This window comes from Camellia sinensis, chromosome 3, assembly GCF_055761805.1.
Source record: "Camellia sinensis isolate YWXY chromosome 3, ASM5576180v1, whole genome shotgun sequence".
Lineage (NCBI taxonomy): Eukaryota > Viridiplantae > Streptophyta > Magnoliopsida > Ericales > Theaceae > Camellia > Camellia sinensis.
In genome coordinates, this window is record NC_138963.1 from 15490103 (window position 1) to 15508287 (window position 18185).

General features: G+C 36.6%; 1 pseudogene across 1 annotated transcript; it reads left to right on the forward strand.

The window, feature by feature from the left end:
• The first annotated feature begins 701 nt into the window (after positions 1–701).
• LOC114316517 (laccase-7-like) lies at positions 702–12052 on the forward strand (annotated as a pseudogene). The gene is made up of 8 exons (XR_014363476.1): positions 702–910; positions 1524–1673; positions 1956–2199; positions 4842–4844; positions 5660–5731; positions 10388–10441; positions 10575–11521; positions 11789–12052. The product of XR_014363476.1 is annotated as a laccase-7-like (transcript).
• The last annotated feature ends 6133 nt before the right edge of the window (positions 12053–18185 follow it).

Consider the following 18185-nt stretch of genomic DNA (forward strand, 5'->3'; position numbering starts at 1 on the left):
TTTAGACATATGATAAATTGGATAGATTTTAATTATTAGATTCAATTAATTTTGTGGGTATGATTTATATGAAAATTTTTATGAAATAAATTATTTGAATTATTAAAAGGGCAAATTACATATACACCTCTCGAGGTTTGGCTAAATTACAAATACCCCTGAAGTTTGAGAAATTACGAATTTCTCCCTGAATGCTATATTTGCATAAGAAATTAGGGGATAATTTGGTATGAAATATAAACCTCAGGGGGTAAATTGTTATGAAAATACAAACCTCAGGGGGCGGGATGTAATTTTCGAAACCTCAGGGGTATCTGTAATTTAACCAAACCTCGAGGGGTGTATATGTAATTTACCCTTATTAAAAATAGACCTGTTATTGTTTAGTAGTGTAATATTATAACTTCAAAAGAACCACTAAAATGAGGACAAAATAAACATTTGACGAGGTAGGATTGACATTACACCAATCAAACCCCTTGTAATTGCATAAACAGCTAACATGCTATGACTATGGGATTTATTTATATATTTTTTAATTTATTGTCAACTGTAGCTGTTTTATTACAAAGTTTTCTTGATGGACATATTCAAATTCAAATTACTCGTTATAGGTAAATGGTAAGGCTTATCCATCTACATACCCAACTACTATATATATGGAAAGGAATTGCAGGACAAACACACGCAACATGCTTGTATGAAATACAAAGCCACTTACAAAAATCTTGAGCACTTCCCACATAAAAGAGACAGACAGAGAGATTATTTTGATCTTTGTCTTTTTAGCTCTCTGTTATTTATTGTTCAGTCAATTAGCATGGCACGTCCTGTGTTCTTCCTCGTTTGGGTTTTAGCTCTTCTGGCTGCTTCACTTACCTCTGCTGATATTCTGGAGCATTCTTTCAAAGTAATTTGTCTTGCCCATTTCAATAATTTTTTAAAACCTTTTTTTTTTTTTTTTTTAACTGTTTTAAAACTTTTCTCAATCTTTGGTTTTTTGTCACTTTTTATGGGACTCACTTCTAGTTGTGTTTATTATGTGCACTTTTTTTTGAGTCAGGCATGCTTAACCTACTAGTTTTTGAAAGCCTTTCTTGTGGAGGATGACACGTTCTTTAACGTGCATTGCTTCTTATTCTCTCATTTTAGTTCAAACATCGGTTAATTTACTTTTCTATTCATTTATTTATTTATTTTTATCTCTGCTCCCCTAAAATTTTTCACAGCATATAGAAGTGATATAAAATCATGACAAAAAAATTAGCAACATGTAAAACTTCACTATTACGTTTTAAAAATGTTTTTTTTTTCTCTTCTTATACCACAAGACTAACAAGAAGTTATTACTCTTGCTTAGTTACTGGTGCTTCTCTTTGCCTAAAATAAACTATCGTACTCGCAATATTTTGCTTTCGAAAAATTAGGCCCTTTGTAATCTTTTCCTTCAATATGTGCATGATGACTTAAACTTGAAAATTTTAAATTTGATAGCATAGCTTATTTCATTTGTATTGTTTCAGGTAAAAGACATGACTCTCCAACGACTATGTCGCAATCAAGTAATCACTACTGTAAATGAAGGCCCCCGGCCCAACAATATTGGCTCATGAGGGAGACACCCTTGTTGTTCATGTCCTTAACAAATCACCTTACAACCTTACTATTCATTGGTAATATAAATTTTTAATTTACATTGAGTTTTTTTTTTATTTATTTTGCTTTTAACTTATATTAAGTGCTTGTTTGGTATGTGTTAAAACAACACATACTATTTTAACACATTATCTTATTTAGGTCACAATCATCTTATTTGGGTCACATTACCTCTCTGCTACATCACTTCAAACTCAACCAATATTTTACGTTTTTTCGTAAAAAGTCAAAAAGTATGTTAATTTAGCACTTTCTAAATAACCCCTAAGTTTGATATGAGTATGTGTTCATATATGCAGGCATGGAATTTTTCAAATATTGAGTGCGTGGGCAGATGGACCTGAATATGTAACACAATGTCCAATACGTCCGGGAAATAACTATACTTACAGATTCAACATCATAGGACAAGAAGGGACCCTATGGTGGCATGCACATAGTCAATGGCTTCGTGCAACTGTTTATGGGCGTTAATTATCCGTTGAAAAGTTGGTCACTCATACCTATTCCTAAAGCCCTACAAAAAATTCCCAATTCTTTTAGGTATCAATCCTTTTGCTTATTTCACTAGAAACTCTCTTGTGCTTCATTTATTAGTACACTTATTATGATACTTGATAAGTAAAAATAAACATTCGCAAAAGTGGTCAAAATAATGGACTTGTTAATAGCAAAGACAGGATTCTATTGTCAAGTTTATTGCCCAATCATACAAGATGTTTATTATTTTTCAAATTTTCAAAAGTAATGGATAATTGGGAGTAGCTTAGCGACCTAACATATGTTAGTTTAATAAAAATGTTTTCTAATCTTATAGAATTCAAACCAACTAAATTTAACTCTAAAAGTTTTGTACTTCAAAATTACAATTTCTGTAAGGAAATATAGTGTATTTTTGTTTTATTTTTCTTTTCTCAACCACTAGTATTTTTAGGATAGTTCATTTGCACATTTTTGTTGGAAAATGTCGATAAGGAAATAAAGATGCATAATAGAAAAATGGAAATAGTAATGAATATATAGTCCATAATGTTGAGGTTCAAAACTTTTAATTAATATTTGGTTACATGGCGTCACGACCCGAACCCGCCCCTCTGGGTTAAGGCCATAACCGGCCAGTAATCACGAGATTACCTACGGCCTCAAACCAAATAAGACAAAACTCATCAGAGTAAAAGGGGCCAAACGGAAGCAATTTTAAAACTTTGTCCATAGAGTCGTGCTTATATGCACATCATAACATTCCAGACATACATATGTTAATAACTCACAACAGAAAGTGTAGTAACATAAGTACTGTACAGACATGATCATTCAAATCTAAGTCAGCCAAGCAAAACTACATACAGACGTATTCAAAATTTCGCCAACCTGACAAAATGTAAATACATAACAAAAGGGCGAAGACGGGTCTCATGCGTGAGACACAAGGGCTGACTCTCTCAAAACCTTAGTTGTTCCATACAGACTTCATTGAGGCTAGGTCTGGACTTCTCTTGGCTCACCTACAAACACATGAATGAGCGTGAGCGAAAGCCTAGTGAATAATATCAAATCAAATACAGAAGTTACATAACAATGTAGAACAACATGTTCCAAACGGCCTTGGACCCAATTCATATTTCTATTTAACAGATATATATAACTATACGAAATTCAAATCAAGTGACTGTAGTTCTAAACATTTTGGCCTTTGGCTCATTTAGACTTCCATTCATGTCAAAACGGCCTTCGGCCAATTCATTTATGTCAAAACCGCCTTCGGCCCATTCAAACTTCCATTCATGTCAAAACGGCCTTCGGCCCATTCAAACTTCCATTCATGTCAAAACGGCCTTCGGCCCATTCATTTATGTCAAAACAGCCTTCGGCCCATTCATTTCTGTCAAAATGGCCTTCGGCCCATTCGTTTACGTCAAAACGACCTTCGGCCCATACATTCGTGTCAAAACGGCCTTCGGTCCACTCATTCATGTCAAAACGACCTTAGGTCCATTCTTACATGTCCAAACGACCTTCGGTCCACACATTTCTATCAAAACGACCTTCGGTCCATTCATTTCTGTCAAAACGACATTCGGTCCATTCGTTTACGTCAAAACGGCCTTTGGCCCACTCATTTATGTCAAAACGACCTTAGGTCCATTTATTTCTATCAAAACAACCTTCGGTCCATTCGTTTCTATCAAAACGACCTTCGGTCTATTCGTTTACGTCAAAACGGCCTTTGACCCACTCATTTATGTCAAAACGACCTTAGGTCCATTTATTTCTATCAAAACAACCTTCGGTCCATTTATTCATATTGAAACGACCTTCGGTCCATTCATTCGTTCATGTCAGACTTTTGTCCACAATCCCAATTAGCAACTCATAAAGCTTATAAGGGAATAAACAGTTGGACATTGCTAAGCTTTCAAATATCGATATTACTCACAGTGATCGGCTTGTGGATTTGCCCTAGAGCTTGACCCTACACATTTCATGAACACAAAATGGGTCACTGACAGTTCAATCTGTTCTTTAATTTACATATTCCTCTTTAGGCTTTATTCTTATCTCATTAACTCATTTACAATGCTTAACATATGCCTAAGAGTGCTTACAAGTGAAAAAGAACGGAAAACGAAACACAGAACGAGCATACAAAATTTCAGAGAACAGGGTCCCTGCTCGAGCGTCAACTTACCCGCTCGAGCGGACCCTTAAGGCCTACAAAAGTACGGGTTGCATAAAAAATACGCTCGAGCGTGGAATAGAGAGCTCAAGCGGAGGGCCTGTCTACAAAATTCCCTGCTCGAGCGTGAGATACCCCGCTCGAGCGGAAATCCAACTCTGTAAAAAGTGCTGGGAACACGATTTTCCCGCTCGAGCAGCACTTAACCCCCTCGAGCAGACATCAAAAATCTAGGTTTTCCAGATTGAGTTCTTGAGCTCCAATTTGATTTTCAACCAACAAATCATGCATGTTATGGCTCAATTCTCAAATATAATTATACTAACATGATGTAAACCTTAAATCACAACCCAATGAAGCTCAATTGACAAATAATTCACATGTATGCCCCAAAATATGTCAAACTCATCACCAACATGCTCAAATTCAAACATTCAAGACCTACTCTCCCATAATTTGTACATGCATATGGGAGATGCTCACCATTCTCAACTCATTTGGTGAAGAGGTGGTCAAAACATGAGTTTCCTTTAACATTTCACATGGATTATACATATTTGTGTTCAAACATGCAATTTCAAGGTAATTTCTTACATGCATGCACATATTAAGCTTCAATCCAACAAAATGAACCTAACTCATGCTCTTTCTCCTTGTTCAACTTTGAATTTACAAATGGCAAACAAGAATCCATGATTCAAGGGATAATTACTCACCTAGGAGCCTTAAACACCCAAGTTCTAGCCAAATCTTGAGCTTAATCTTCAAATTCTCAAGTCTTGAGCCCAAATTACACAAGTCTCTCCCTTTCTCTCTCTATAACCGGCCCTCTCTTCTCTTCTTTGAGTTTAATATCAGTCCAAATGAGGCTAGGGAGGGAGAGATTGAGTGTTTAAAGCTTGACAACAAAACCCACTAAGGCCAAGATTATAATAATAAAGTAGTTGGGTTCTAATTCATCAATTTAATCGGTTTAATCTAACCTGAATCAATTTTCAATTAAATTCCACCGTAGGCTCTAAAAATTATGCCAATCACAATGGCGTAGTCAATTTTGGGTTCTGTGGCCGATAAGGCCTTCGATTTAATTCCAAAGCAGATAATCAAATAGATATTCCTACGGCGAACAGATAGAAATTCAAGACTACATATTTTCACATAATGGCACACAAAATTATGCTAAACACATAATCATACTCATTTTAAGGGCTAATTAACACATTACGGAATATGGGTATCACACATGGTTTGCCTTAAAAATGATTAGAGAACATACTTTTTCAATGCCTATAAGATTAGTCATCTATTAAATTGTTATTACAAGAGAATGGTGGAATGCTAATATTATTGACGTCCAGAACCAAGCACTTACAAGTGGTGGTCCTCTTAATAGTTCTGAAGAACAATTGAATCTTTTATATATTCTTTATGATCAGATACATTGTATATTTATACAGATATCATGTAACAAACTTTTAACAAACTATAACAAACTCTAACTAACTTTGAGTTAACAAACTCTAATTACTAACTAACCTGGGTTCAACAAACTAACTACTGAACTAACTAAACAAACTAACTACTGAACTAACTATCTTGAGGTCTTGAGCTTGCTGCAGAGCCATCTGATGCAGAGAGAATCTTATCATCCCCCGGCAAGCGGATGGGAGGAGAAGTGACCAGCAGCTTGGATTGAAGGTAAAGAAATCGAGCAACAGACAGTGGTTTGGTGAAGATATCTGCAATTTGCTCAGCAGAGGGTATGTAGTAAAGAAGAAGCTTCTTGGAAGCAATTTTGTCACGAATAAAGTGACAATCAACTTCGATATGTTTGGACCGTGTGTGAAACACCGGATTGGAGGCTAAGGCAATGGCAGATAAGTTGTCACACCAAAGAATGGGAGTGGTGACAATAGGGAGAGAAAGATCATGAAGAAGCATTTGTAACCAACTAAGTTCAGCCGTAGCATGAGCAAGAGAACGATACTCGGCTTCGGTGCTGGATCGGGACACAGTAGGCTGCTTTTTAGCAGACCAAGAGATGATGTTAGAACCGAGGAAAACACAGTAGCCAGAGGTAGATTTGCGATCAACAGTGTCACCAGCCCAATTTGAATCAGAAAAGGCCTGAAGCTCAAACGAACTAGGATGAAAAGTCAAGCCATGAGAAAGGGAACTCTGAACAAACCGAAGAATGCGTTTAAGCAGAGTAAAGTGAGCATTAGTAGGTGCATGCATATATTGACAAGCTTGATTGACAGCAAAAGACAGATCTGGACGAGTAAGAGTGAGATACTGTAAAGCACCCACCAAACTTCTGTATAACTGAGGCTGATGAAAAGGAAGATTGGCAGCAGGAGTATCAACAAGTTTCATGGACATAGGAGTAGGACAGGGTTTACAAGAGGTCATTCCAGCTTTAAGAAGAATGTCAGAGGCATATTTAGATTGAGACAGAAAATAAGAGTCACCCACTGCTTGAATAGAAATACCCAAGAAATAAGAAAGATCACCCAATTCTTTCATGGCAAAAGCAGAGTGCATCTGGTGAATGAGAGCTTGAAGATGAGAGGGACTATTACCAGTAAGTAAAATGTCGTCGACATACACCAGAAGAACTGTTATGGTAGTGGAAGTCTTGTGAATAAAGAGAGAGTTATCACAATGACTATTGACAAACCCGTGAGATAATAAGAATTTGGAGAAAGTAGAATACCAAGCGCGAGGAGCCTGTTTGAGGCCATAAAGAGCTTTCTGAAGCTTGCAGACATGATGAGGAGAGGAAGAGCTAACAAAACCTGGTGGTTGAGTCATATATACTTCCTCATCCAAAGTGCCATGAAGAAATGCATTGCTGATATCAAGTTGCTTTAATGGCCAATGATAATGTAAAGCCATACAAAGCAAAACCCGGATAGTGGGATGTTTAGCCACAGGGCTAAAAGTTTCAGTATAATCAAGACCCTCTTGCTGTAAAAATCCCTTAGCAACCAACCGAGCTTTATATCGGGCAATAGAACCATCACTATTGCGTTTGATTCGAAAAACCCACTTACAACCAATAGCCTTCTTAGTAGAAGGAAGAGGGACAAGAGACCAAGTACCTTGAGCAAGTAAGGCATTATATTCTTCAAGCATAGCTGAATACCACAGAGGGGAAGCAAGAGCTTGGTGATGAGAGGCAGGTTCAATATCTGAAAAGGAAGGAGTAGTACAAGCGACAAGACCCTTAGTTTTAGATCTGGTAAGCATAGGATGAGAATTAGTAGAAGAAGGTAAAGGAGGTAAATGAATAAAAAGAGAATCAATTGGAATAGGGTGAGAAGATGGTGGAGCAGGCAGTTGGACAGCAGAAAAGGGCGGAGAAACTGGAGAAAGAACAGCAGCAGTGCTGGGAGAAGAACAAACCAGAGGAGCTGGAGAGGATGCAGACAGAGGAGCTGGTGAGGAACATGGTTGAGGAACTGAGGAAGGAACAACAAGAGGTCTGTGAGAAGAACAGAAAGGAGGAGCTCCAGAAGAAGAAGACAAAGAGGCTGCTGGTGAACAAGGAGGAAGAGTAGCAACAGCAGATCGAGAGGAAGATGGAGCAGGAGTAGATTTAGGCCAAAAGAAAGTATGAAGATGAGATAAAGAGTGAGGAGGAGCAGATGAAGAGGTAGAAAAAGGAAAAACATTTTCATGAAATTCAACATGTCGAGTAATATAGACGTGACCCGTGGTCATGTCCATACAACGATAGCCTTTATAGGATGAGTGATAGCCAAGAAAAACACATAAAGAAGATCGAGGCTGCAACTTAGAATGAGTGTAAGGTCTTAACCAAGGAAAGCATTGGCAGCCAAAGACCTTCAAAAAAGAATAATCAGGTAAGACATGATAAAGGAGCTCAAAAGGAGATTTGTTAGACAATTTGACACTGGGCATTCTATTAATGAGATGAACGGCAGTAGCAACTGCATCAAACCAAAATGTAGTGGGAACAGAAGAATGATGAAGCAATGCAATAGTAGTCTCAACAATGTGTCTATGTTTACGTTCAGAGACACCATTTTGTGGGGGAGTATAAGGACAAGAGAGTTGATGGACTATTCCTTCAGCTTTTAAGAATTTAGTCATGGAAGAGTTCACAAATTCAGTGCCACCATCAGTCCTTAAGACTTGAAGTTTAGTAGAAAATTGAGTCTCAACATAGGCTTTAAATTCTAAAAATTTGGAGAAAACTTCACTTTTGTAACATAGAGGATAAAGCCAAGTAAAGCGACTACAATCATCAATGAAAAGCACATAATACTTGTATTCAGAAGAAGTAGAATGAAAAGGTCCCCATACATCACTATGAATGAGAGAAAATGGATTATTCACAGTAGAATTTGACAGTTTAAAGGGAAGTCTATGACTCTTAGCCATACTACAATGTGTACAAGAACTAAGATCAGACTTTGTTTTATTAAAAGAAAAAGGCAAATGCTTCTTTAAAACAGTAAACTTCAATGAAGATGGATGGCCCAATCGTTTGTGCCAAGTATCTGCAGAAGCACAGGCAGAAGTCTTTGTTAAGAGTGCAGTAGATGAGACTGAAGAAGGATGCATAGCAGGAAGATGATGAGAAGAAGATAACAGAGATGGAAAGTGATACAGGCCATTAGCATTATATCCCTTGTGCAAAATGGCCTTGGTGGTCTTGTCCTGAACCACAAAGGAAGAAGCATCAAAAGTAATAGTGCAGTTATTATCTTTGGTGAGTTGATGAACAGAGAGAAGATTGGAAGAGATGGGAGCATGAAGAAGTTTATTGAGTTTGAAAGAAAAATGAGGAGTAGGAAGGAGTCCTTTACCTGTGTGATGAATAGGAATAGAAGTGCCATTTCCAACCATAATCTGATCAGAACCAGTATAGGCTTGTGATATGTTGAGATTGGAGAGATCATTAGTAATATGATCAGAGGCAGCCGAATCAAGGTACCAAGGAGCAGTCTCTCTGATTTCGAAAAGAAGATCGTCCTCCTCTTGAAGAAAAAGATCCACTGGTGGACACATAAGCTACTGTGTTTTCATGAGATTGTAATTTTTTCTGTTTGAAGTCTATATGAAGAGACTCAGAACACAAAAGAGATGATAAGTCCACCATGGAAATAGGCTCAATTCGAGCACGGACAGCAGTTTTAAGAGCATCAAACTCATCCGGCAAGCCATTCAGAGTGATCAGTACCAAATCTTCATCATCCATAGGTGATGAAGCAAGAGCTAACTTATCAGCAAGTTCTTTGATTTGAAGCAGATATTCTTCAATTGATTTGGAGCCTTTGGTTAACTGAGTCAATTGATTCTTGATTTGATGGATGTGAGAACGAGACACCATGGTGAACCGGTTGCAAAGAGCAGTCCAGACCTCGAAACTGTGTTGCAGATGAAGAACAGAGGAAAAAATTGTAGGTGTGAGAGTAGCAGTTATACAACTGAGCAGATGAGCATCAGTCTTGTTCCAAATGACTCGATCTGGATTCAAAACTTCAACACCATTAGAGTTGGTGATCATCAATGAAGGACATGGAACTGATCCAATTGCAAAGTCTAACAGCTCTGTAGCTCGTAGAACATTCTGAAATTGACTTCGCCATATAAGAAAATTGGTAGAATCGAGTTTAACAGTGATAAAAGAATTCAGATTGGAAATCAAGAGATTAAGATTTGCAGGTAAAGAAGAAGAAGATGAAGAAGATGATGAAATAGCCATATATGGATATATGGATTGAAACTATGCTCGTAGGAGCTCTATGGTAGCTCTGATACCATGAAGAACAATTGAATCTTTTATATATTCTTTATGATCAGATACATTGTATATTTATACAGATATCATGTAACAAACTTTTAACAAACTATAACAAACTCTAACTAACTTTGAGTTAACAAACTCTAATTACTAACTAACCTGGGTTCAACAAACTAACTACTGAACTAACTAAACAAACTAACTACTGAACTAACTATCTTGAGGTCTTGAGCTTGCTGCAGAGCCATCTGATGCAGAGAGAATCTTATCAAGTTCCAATGCTTTCACCATCAATGGTCAGCCTGGTGATCTTTATCAATGCTCTTCAAATAGTAAGTGTTGCTGCACTTTACAATCTAACATTGCAGATTTAGTTGCCAAGTTATACTTAGATGTTTAGTATCAGCTTTTACTTAACCTCTCCCAGTCTTTGGTATAAAATATGGTTCTTTTTTTCATTTTCAGGCACATATAAGATAAATGTGGCACGAGGTAAAACATATCTTCTACGCATCATCAACGCTGCATTGAATAACCAATTCTTCTTCAAGATAGCCAACCACAAAATGACAGTAGTTGGCATTGACGCCACTTACACTACTCCTATGGTGACCGACTTCATTGTTATTGCTTCTGGCCAGACCATCGACGCACTACTCACTGCCGACCAACCAGCAGCCTCTTACTACATGGCAGCACATACCTATGTTAGTTCAGGTGTACCTGATACTACCACCTCTACCACTGGGATCATTGTCTATGAGAATGCCATGCCATCAACCCCACGAATGCCGGTCCTACCAGCCTTCAATGACACACCAACTGCCCACAAGTTCTATACCAGTTTAACTACTCTAGTGAATGCGCCTCACTGGGTCCCAGTCCTACTCAATGTTGATGAACACATGTTTGTGATAGTAAGTTGGGCTTGATCCCATGCGAAGCAGGTTCCAACTGTAGTGGCCCACTTGGAGAGCGATTAGCTGCAAGTTTGAACAACGCGGCATTGGAGTTCAACACCAAGTTGTCGATGATGGAAGCCTTTGTCAATAATGTCGATGGAATCTACACGACTGATTTCCCCGACCAACCACCATTGGTATTTGACTACACGAATTCAATCAACAACTTCAACAGGACGATCATAATGACATCAAAGTCTACCAAAGTGAAGAAACTTAAGTTCAATTCAACTGTTGAGATAGTGTTACAGAACACAGCCTCACTGGGTCTAGAGAGCCACCCTATGCATTTGCATGGATTCGACTTCCATGTGTTGGCTTAAGGGTTTGGAAACTATGACCCAATAAATGATCCCAAAAAGTTCAATCTGGTCAATCCACAAGCACGTAACACCATTGTTGTGCCTGCCGGAGAGTGGATTGTTGTCAGATTTCAAGCAAATAATCCTGGTAAATATATTGTTTTATTGGCATGGCTCTATCATTTTAATGTGTGTGTTGTACATGTATACTAATTGAAAAATGATGCAGATCACTAATTAGTGGTTGCACTAGGGATGTGGTAGTGTGTCTCACCCACTGTCACATGTGTTTTGTGTCTTAATTTTTGTTTTTTTACTTGCCACATCATTAGTGGTGGTGTTAGTGGTAGAAATTTAATGGTCTATAGCATTGTTGATACTAATTTATGTTTTTTGAAAAAATTGATGTTTACAGGTGTATGGTTGATGCATTGTCACATGGATATACACGTCCCGTGGGGCCTATCAATGGCTTTTGTAGTTGAGAATGGGCCAACACCTTCAACTACGTTGCCTCCGCCTCCCCGAGATTTACCAAAATGTTAAGAGTTGTTCTACATTTTTGTTATTTTCTATCATTTTTTTCAATATAAGAAAGGTGGCCAATAATTTATTCTTTCAATTGTACTAAGTTCGCTTTCTTTGGTGTAAAATAATATTATGAATATTCCAATGTTCATAATCTTTGACAAGTGTAATTACTTCGTTTATATGAACCACAATAATTGTGCTTTATATAATAAATTCCTGTTTGGTTAAAAGTCTCAACATATTAGTCTTTTTTTTTTTTAATTATAAAATTTCCATTAACATTAAAAAATAAAAAATTTCTAGGGAAAATGATCATCATCATGTGTCAAGAATGATCAACCTCATTCCACATTATTTTTATTCATAACAATCCCTTCCCTCCCCTCCCAAAAAAAAAAAAAAAAATGTATATATATATATTATTAAGCTTTGTGGCTGCAATATTGAAATCAAACCTGCTATTGCCCTGGTTTCAATCTTATTCTTAAAATTCAATTGTCGGTATTTAAATTTCAATTTTTCATAATTCAATTTTTAATTTTGTCAAAATCAACCTTCCATCTTAAGCAAAGATGACTTAATCTATCATAATTAAGTCTAAGTTGGGAGACTTTAGACTTTCACCGTCTACTTAGATTTTATAAGTCTTTGCCTTTCAAACCTACTTATTTTTCTTATAAAATAACTTGTAAACCACGAAGCCATCGCCCACATATAAAGGGGTATTTGTTTCAGCTTTTCAGAGCTAACTTATGGCTTTTAGCTTTGAAAAAGTTATTTTGGACTGTTTGGTTAAACTTATTTCAAACAGCTTCTGATTCTAACAACTTATTTTAACTAAAAAAAGCTGATTGCTCACCCCTTACTTCTGATTATCAGCTTCTGCTGTGGACATGTTAATTTATGGTTATACTCTTAAATTTTTATATTTTTTATTTTTTTAAAAATAGAAAAAGACCCAAATGGACTATAGATTATTATTATTTTTATTTATGAGAAATGTAGACAAACAAAAAATAAAAATTAATTGAAAAAGCTATTTCACGGCTTATTTAACAAACACTACTCACCAACTTAAATTTATAATCCAACAGCTACACCAAACAGATTAACAACTTTTGATTAAAGTCATAATCTATAATCTGTTAAGTTATAATCTATAAGTTGTTTTAACAGCTACACCAAACGGGGCCAAAGTCAATTCATATAAATGAGATAGTGACATGAAATTCAATCACTTTCAAAATGTTTAACTGTTTGTTTATGGATAGGAAGTCGTTATATTTTTATATGAACAAATTATACTTTGCCTCCTTTCATATTTGCTTATTTTTTATTTTGATCCTTAAAAATTTTTTTTCACGTTGACTCTTCATATTTCAAGTTTTTTCTAATTTATTTAAAAAATCTCTGATACAATTTAAAAATACAAATATCAATATGATAATATATGTTTTATGTAATGTGACAGCTAGTTTGGCATTTTCTGTCTAATTTTGAACATAAATTAACTTTAGGTGTAAATTTAAAAAAACTTAAAACATAAAAGACCAAATGAAAAAAAAAAAAATTTAAGGGTAAAATGAGAAAATAGACAAATATAAAGGGTATAGAATATAATTTACTCATTGTAGACGTCCCCGAACGCCCCGGGAGGATGAGTCCCGTTCTGTTCATTTGGGCTCACTACAAGTTCGGACTCTCAAATTGTCACGGTTCTAAATCTGAACCAAAGAGTCCAAATCCGGCAAATCGTTTTGAGAAAACAGATTTTGAAAGAAGTGCCAAACATGGACTGCTTTGCCAGATACAGAGTCGCCACCTAAATGTTTTATTTTGGAAAAATTTAGGAAACCCTGACTCGTTTGCCTAAGGCCACGTGTCCGTCATCACCAAAGTTGTCTCGGCTCGGGAACTTGGGTACGATTGGGGAAGGTCACTTCGTGAGCACCCCCGCTCGCCCGATCAAAGATCGGCCTCTACTAATCATGATATCTATTTTTGGAAACATTATGCGTTCTTATTCCGGTTATTAGCCTAGATTTACCATGTGATGCGCATAGCATACAAGTATAGACTGGGTCGCCTGAATTGGAACAAAACATTTCATGTTTGTTTATTTGAAAATGGTTTGATGGTGCTACACGCAAGAAGGCTAAGACGTGGATTTGCCACCCTCGGATGGGCTTAGAAAACATGATTTTGCCACTATCTAGTGGGCTTAAAACTCACGGTCAACGAATTGTTCCAATTCAAATAATCCAGCCTTCACCCACAGGCATTCAGGCAGTTATATCATATAAGCATATAGCCTCATGGTAAGCATGCTATCATGGCAGTCACTCACACGCATGCATGGATGCTAAAGCATAAAACTTACCAAGTACTCCAAGCCAAAACAGAAGCTAATTAGAAATCCATGCATGATCCTAACTATACAAAAATGCCTAATGCAACACATGCAAAAATGCAACTATAGAAGGCTCGGCTATTCTAAACATGGCATATGATGATATTACAGCTAACACGTATTCAATTTTGAATTGAAATACAAATGCAGTTAGTATGGTGCGCCGAGCCCGGTACATGCAATACAGATGAATGAATGCAAACATGCTATCATACTGTATGTTAATTGAAACATGCCCTAATCTAACTATCATAAGCGGGTAAATAAAAGGGAGAAAGATGTGGGATTGAAAGACATACATCACACACACGCACACATATTACAGTTGTGCCCTCACTTGGAGGGTCCGAATAAATAATATACAGTCCCGAATAAATAGTACAGTCTGAGTAAGTACAAAATCCTAATTAATTAGCAAATTAATCTAGAAAAGCAGTAAATTGCACGCAAACCCGTGGACCGCCTCAGCTCTGTTCCGAATGATGGATGATGCATGCTCGAGTTGCCTTGCGCGAAAATCCATTGCGATGCCCCGGTTCTCCTCTGTTTGCAATTGTTCTCAAGATGCGTGCCAAGCTTCGGAAGGCTGTTGATTTTTGATTTGCTACAACAGAGAGCAACACAGGGGCATGGCAAAGTATTTTCACATATATATGCATGACTACTCTTCAGGGAGTGTAGTCCTCGATCCTCGTGCCACCAATCACCCATCTCGATGCATGATGGCTGAGGAGTCGATTTGCACTACTCAATATGAAATGAATGCACATATGGACACAATAAGGCCTAAACTCCATTATGGGCAATTCGGAGTGTTGGCGACAGGGAATTGAGACACGTTCCGTCACTCGTAGTACGAAACGTCCCTCGTTTCCCGTGTTTGGGCTAACTCCTATCCCAAGCACTATGCAATATGCATGACATGCATGAATGTAATCCTAACATGCATCCTAGCATACACAATGCTATGAAATGGCATACACAATGCACGATGTAACGAGGCATACACAAGGCTCTAACATACAACCTAGCATACACAATGCTGCGAAATGAAATGGCATACACAATGCACGATGGACTTACACCAACATGAGTGGACCTCAGCCACACTCACATCAGTGGCCATTAGGTGAGAATGGGACTATCGAAATGCGTGCACACATGCACGCAAACCGAGGACCGATCCTAGGCATAACATGCAACTCTAACAAGGCATGGCAAGGGATGCAAGATGGCATACAAACTCACAAATTCCAGCACTGAAATATGATGCTAAACAGCCCCGAAACATGGAAAAAAGGCACCCGGTGCATGAGATGAACCCCGAAACTCGAAACTGGACACATGGGATGACTTATAGCTATACAAAGCATGCATTATTTGGTCATGAAGTCTAAAGACAGAGCCAAGGTAGTCCCAAAATATGAACATTTTCAGTTCAAAGCATGGCCAAAAGATGCTAGCATGGTGGACTAAAATAGCATGCAAGATTGGCTAGCAAACATGAGTTATATGGCAGGTATAGGATGCACATGGAATCCTACCAAACCAGAAAAAATCAGTGAATAAAATATGTGAAAATATACCCAAATAACCATGGAGATGCAACCAATACATGTAAAAATGATGAGCTCCTTTAGAGGGTCATGCAATGGATTATTAACCACATACAAGGTGAACACTTAGCATGGCATAAGAAACTATGAAAATCAAATATGGTAGTCTTAGAACTCACCAAATTGACCCTGGAAAGTGACTTCAAAGCATGCAAGATAGGGTCTCTTTGGAAGGCCAAAAATGACCACCAAACAAGTCAAGGTGAAAGGGGGTCACCCCCCTCTGATTTGGAGGCTCAAAACAGTGTGCTAGCCACTGAAAATCCACTGGATTTCAGTGGCTAGAAGGCCAAACCACTACAACAAGTTGGGTCTTGAATGACGAAATTTTTTTGTCTTCAAAGAGCTAATTTCGTCACTATAGATATTTGTGAGGAAATATTTTCGTCACCAGTTTCGTCATTGAATGTTTGTCACTAAAAACCAACGTGACGAAAAATAATTTCGTCACCAATGAAATTACTTCAGCGACGAAATTTTTTGTCACCAATAAAACAACATTTTGTCGCCAAAAATTCTCATTTTCGTCACCAAATAGTTATTCAATACCATATTTATAACTTTAGTTGATGAATAAATTTGTCACGCATATTGATTATTGATGAAGAAATAATTTCGTCACAATAAGATGTAAAGATGACGAAATTTTTCGTCTTCAAAAGTCATAATTTTTTGTCACCAATGAAACAACATTTTGTCGCCAAAATTTCTCATTTTCGTCACCAAATAGTTATTCAGTACCATGTTTATAACTTTAGTTGACGAATAAATTTGTCACGCATATTGATCATTGATGAGGAAATAATTTCGTCACAATAAGATGTAAAGGTGACGAAATTTTTCGTCTTCAAAAGTCATACATGGATGACGAAATATAGTTCGTCACAAATACATTTATATGTGATGAAATTTTTAGTCACCAAACAACAAAATAAATTAAAACTTTTATATATAAACTGCAGTAAATTTTGTCACAAAAAAAAGTTTATTAGTGACGAATAATCACTTTGTCATAATAACAAGTATAAATGACAAAACAAATTCGTCACTGAACTTGTTCCATATTTTATATTCAATTTAAATTATTATTCCACAAATATCCCTGCTCATATCCCAATAGCCTTTTAATTGTACTAAGAAATCCACTAGCTATTATACATCACTCCACAAAAAAATTCACTAAACAATTTATATTATAAATCAAAATGTATCCATCAAACAACTTTAATAATAATCCATTAAGTATCACAAAAAAACCATCAAAGCAAATCTCAAAATCAACTACATGGAGTCCACAAAAAAAAAAAAAATCAACACTCAATCTTATTTTGCAACTACAACTAAGCATCAGTTTAGGAAAAAAAATTCAACAGTTGATCTTCATTTGCAAGTATGCTCCCGAATGTCATCAAAACCAATCTGCAAAGAAAATAAACAAGGCAAACATTAATATATTTTCAATTACATCTAAACTCATATAAATAATTTTATTTTATAAACCAATTTGGTAGAAATGCATATAACAATTAAAAACTTCAAAGAGTTGAGGTGATCCTTGATGATAAAGCAACACGGAAATAGAGACTTAGTTGATGAGACGTATTACAAGCAGCTGGTGGGTAGTTTAATGTATCTCACTACCACAAGACCGGACATGATGTTTGTAATAGAGAACAAATAAAAAAGAAAAACATGGTAGTATTTTGCACATATACAAATATACAAGTGTCCTTTATGTTTCACAAAGTGATTTTGAACCCCAATGTAATTTAGCATAGTTGCCTCGGATCCTATAAAATCACTGCAATGCCCAATATGACTCAACAAATATGCACTTGAATACCACTCCTATAAATGATAGAAAACTGCAAGCTAATTGAATTTGTACTCCTAGACCTTGAAATTGCTCCAATACTGCCTATAATTTGACAAAGTACATTAAGCACTATAGCCACAACTGATTCAAAATGTGCTACAGACTCCGTCTGTTTTTCAAGTCACAATTGAAAGCATTGTGCATGAGGGGATGTATTAGAAGCAAGCATGCCATAATATGTCCGTAGGTGCAGCATCTTGTCAACAATACGTGTATATTAAAGTTCTTACAAAAAATACATCAAGCACCAACCACAGTTCATCAAACTAGTTAAACCAGCCAAATCTCACCATAATTACAAAAACATCCAGGGTCTTTCAACTTCTTCGAAGCTTGTAAGATAAATCCTTTTGAATTGATTTACAAATTTTTATGAAAA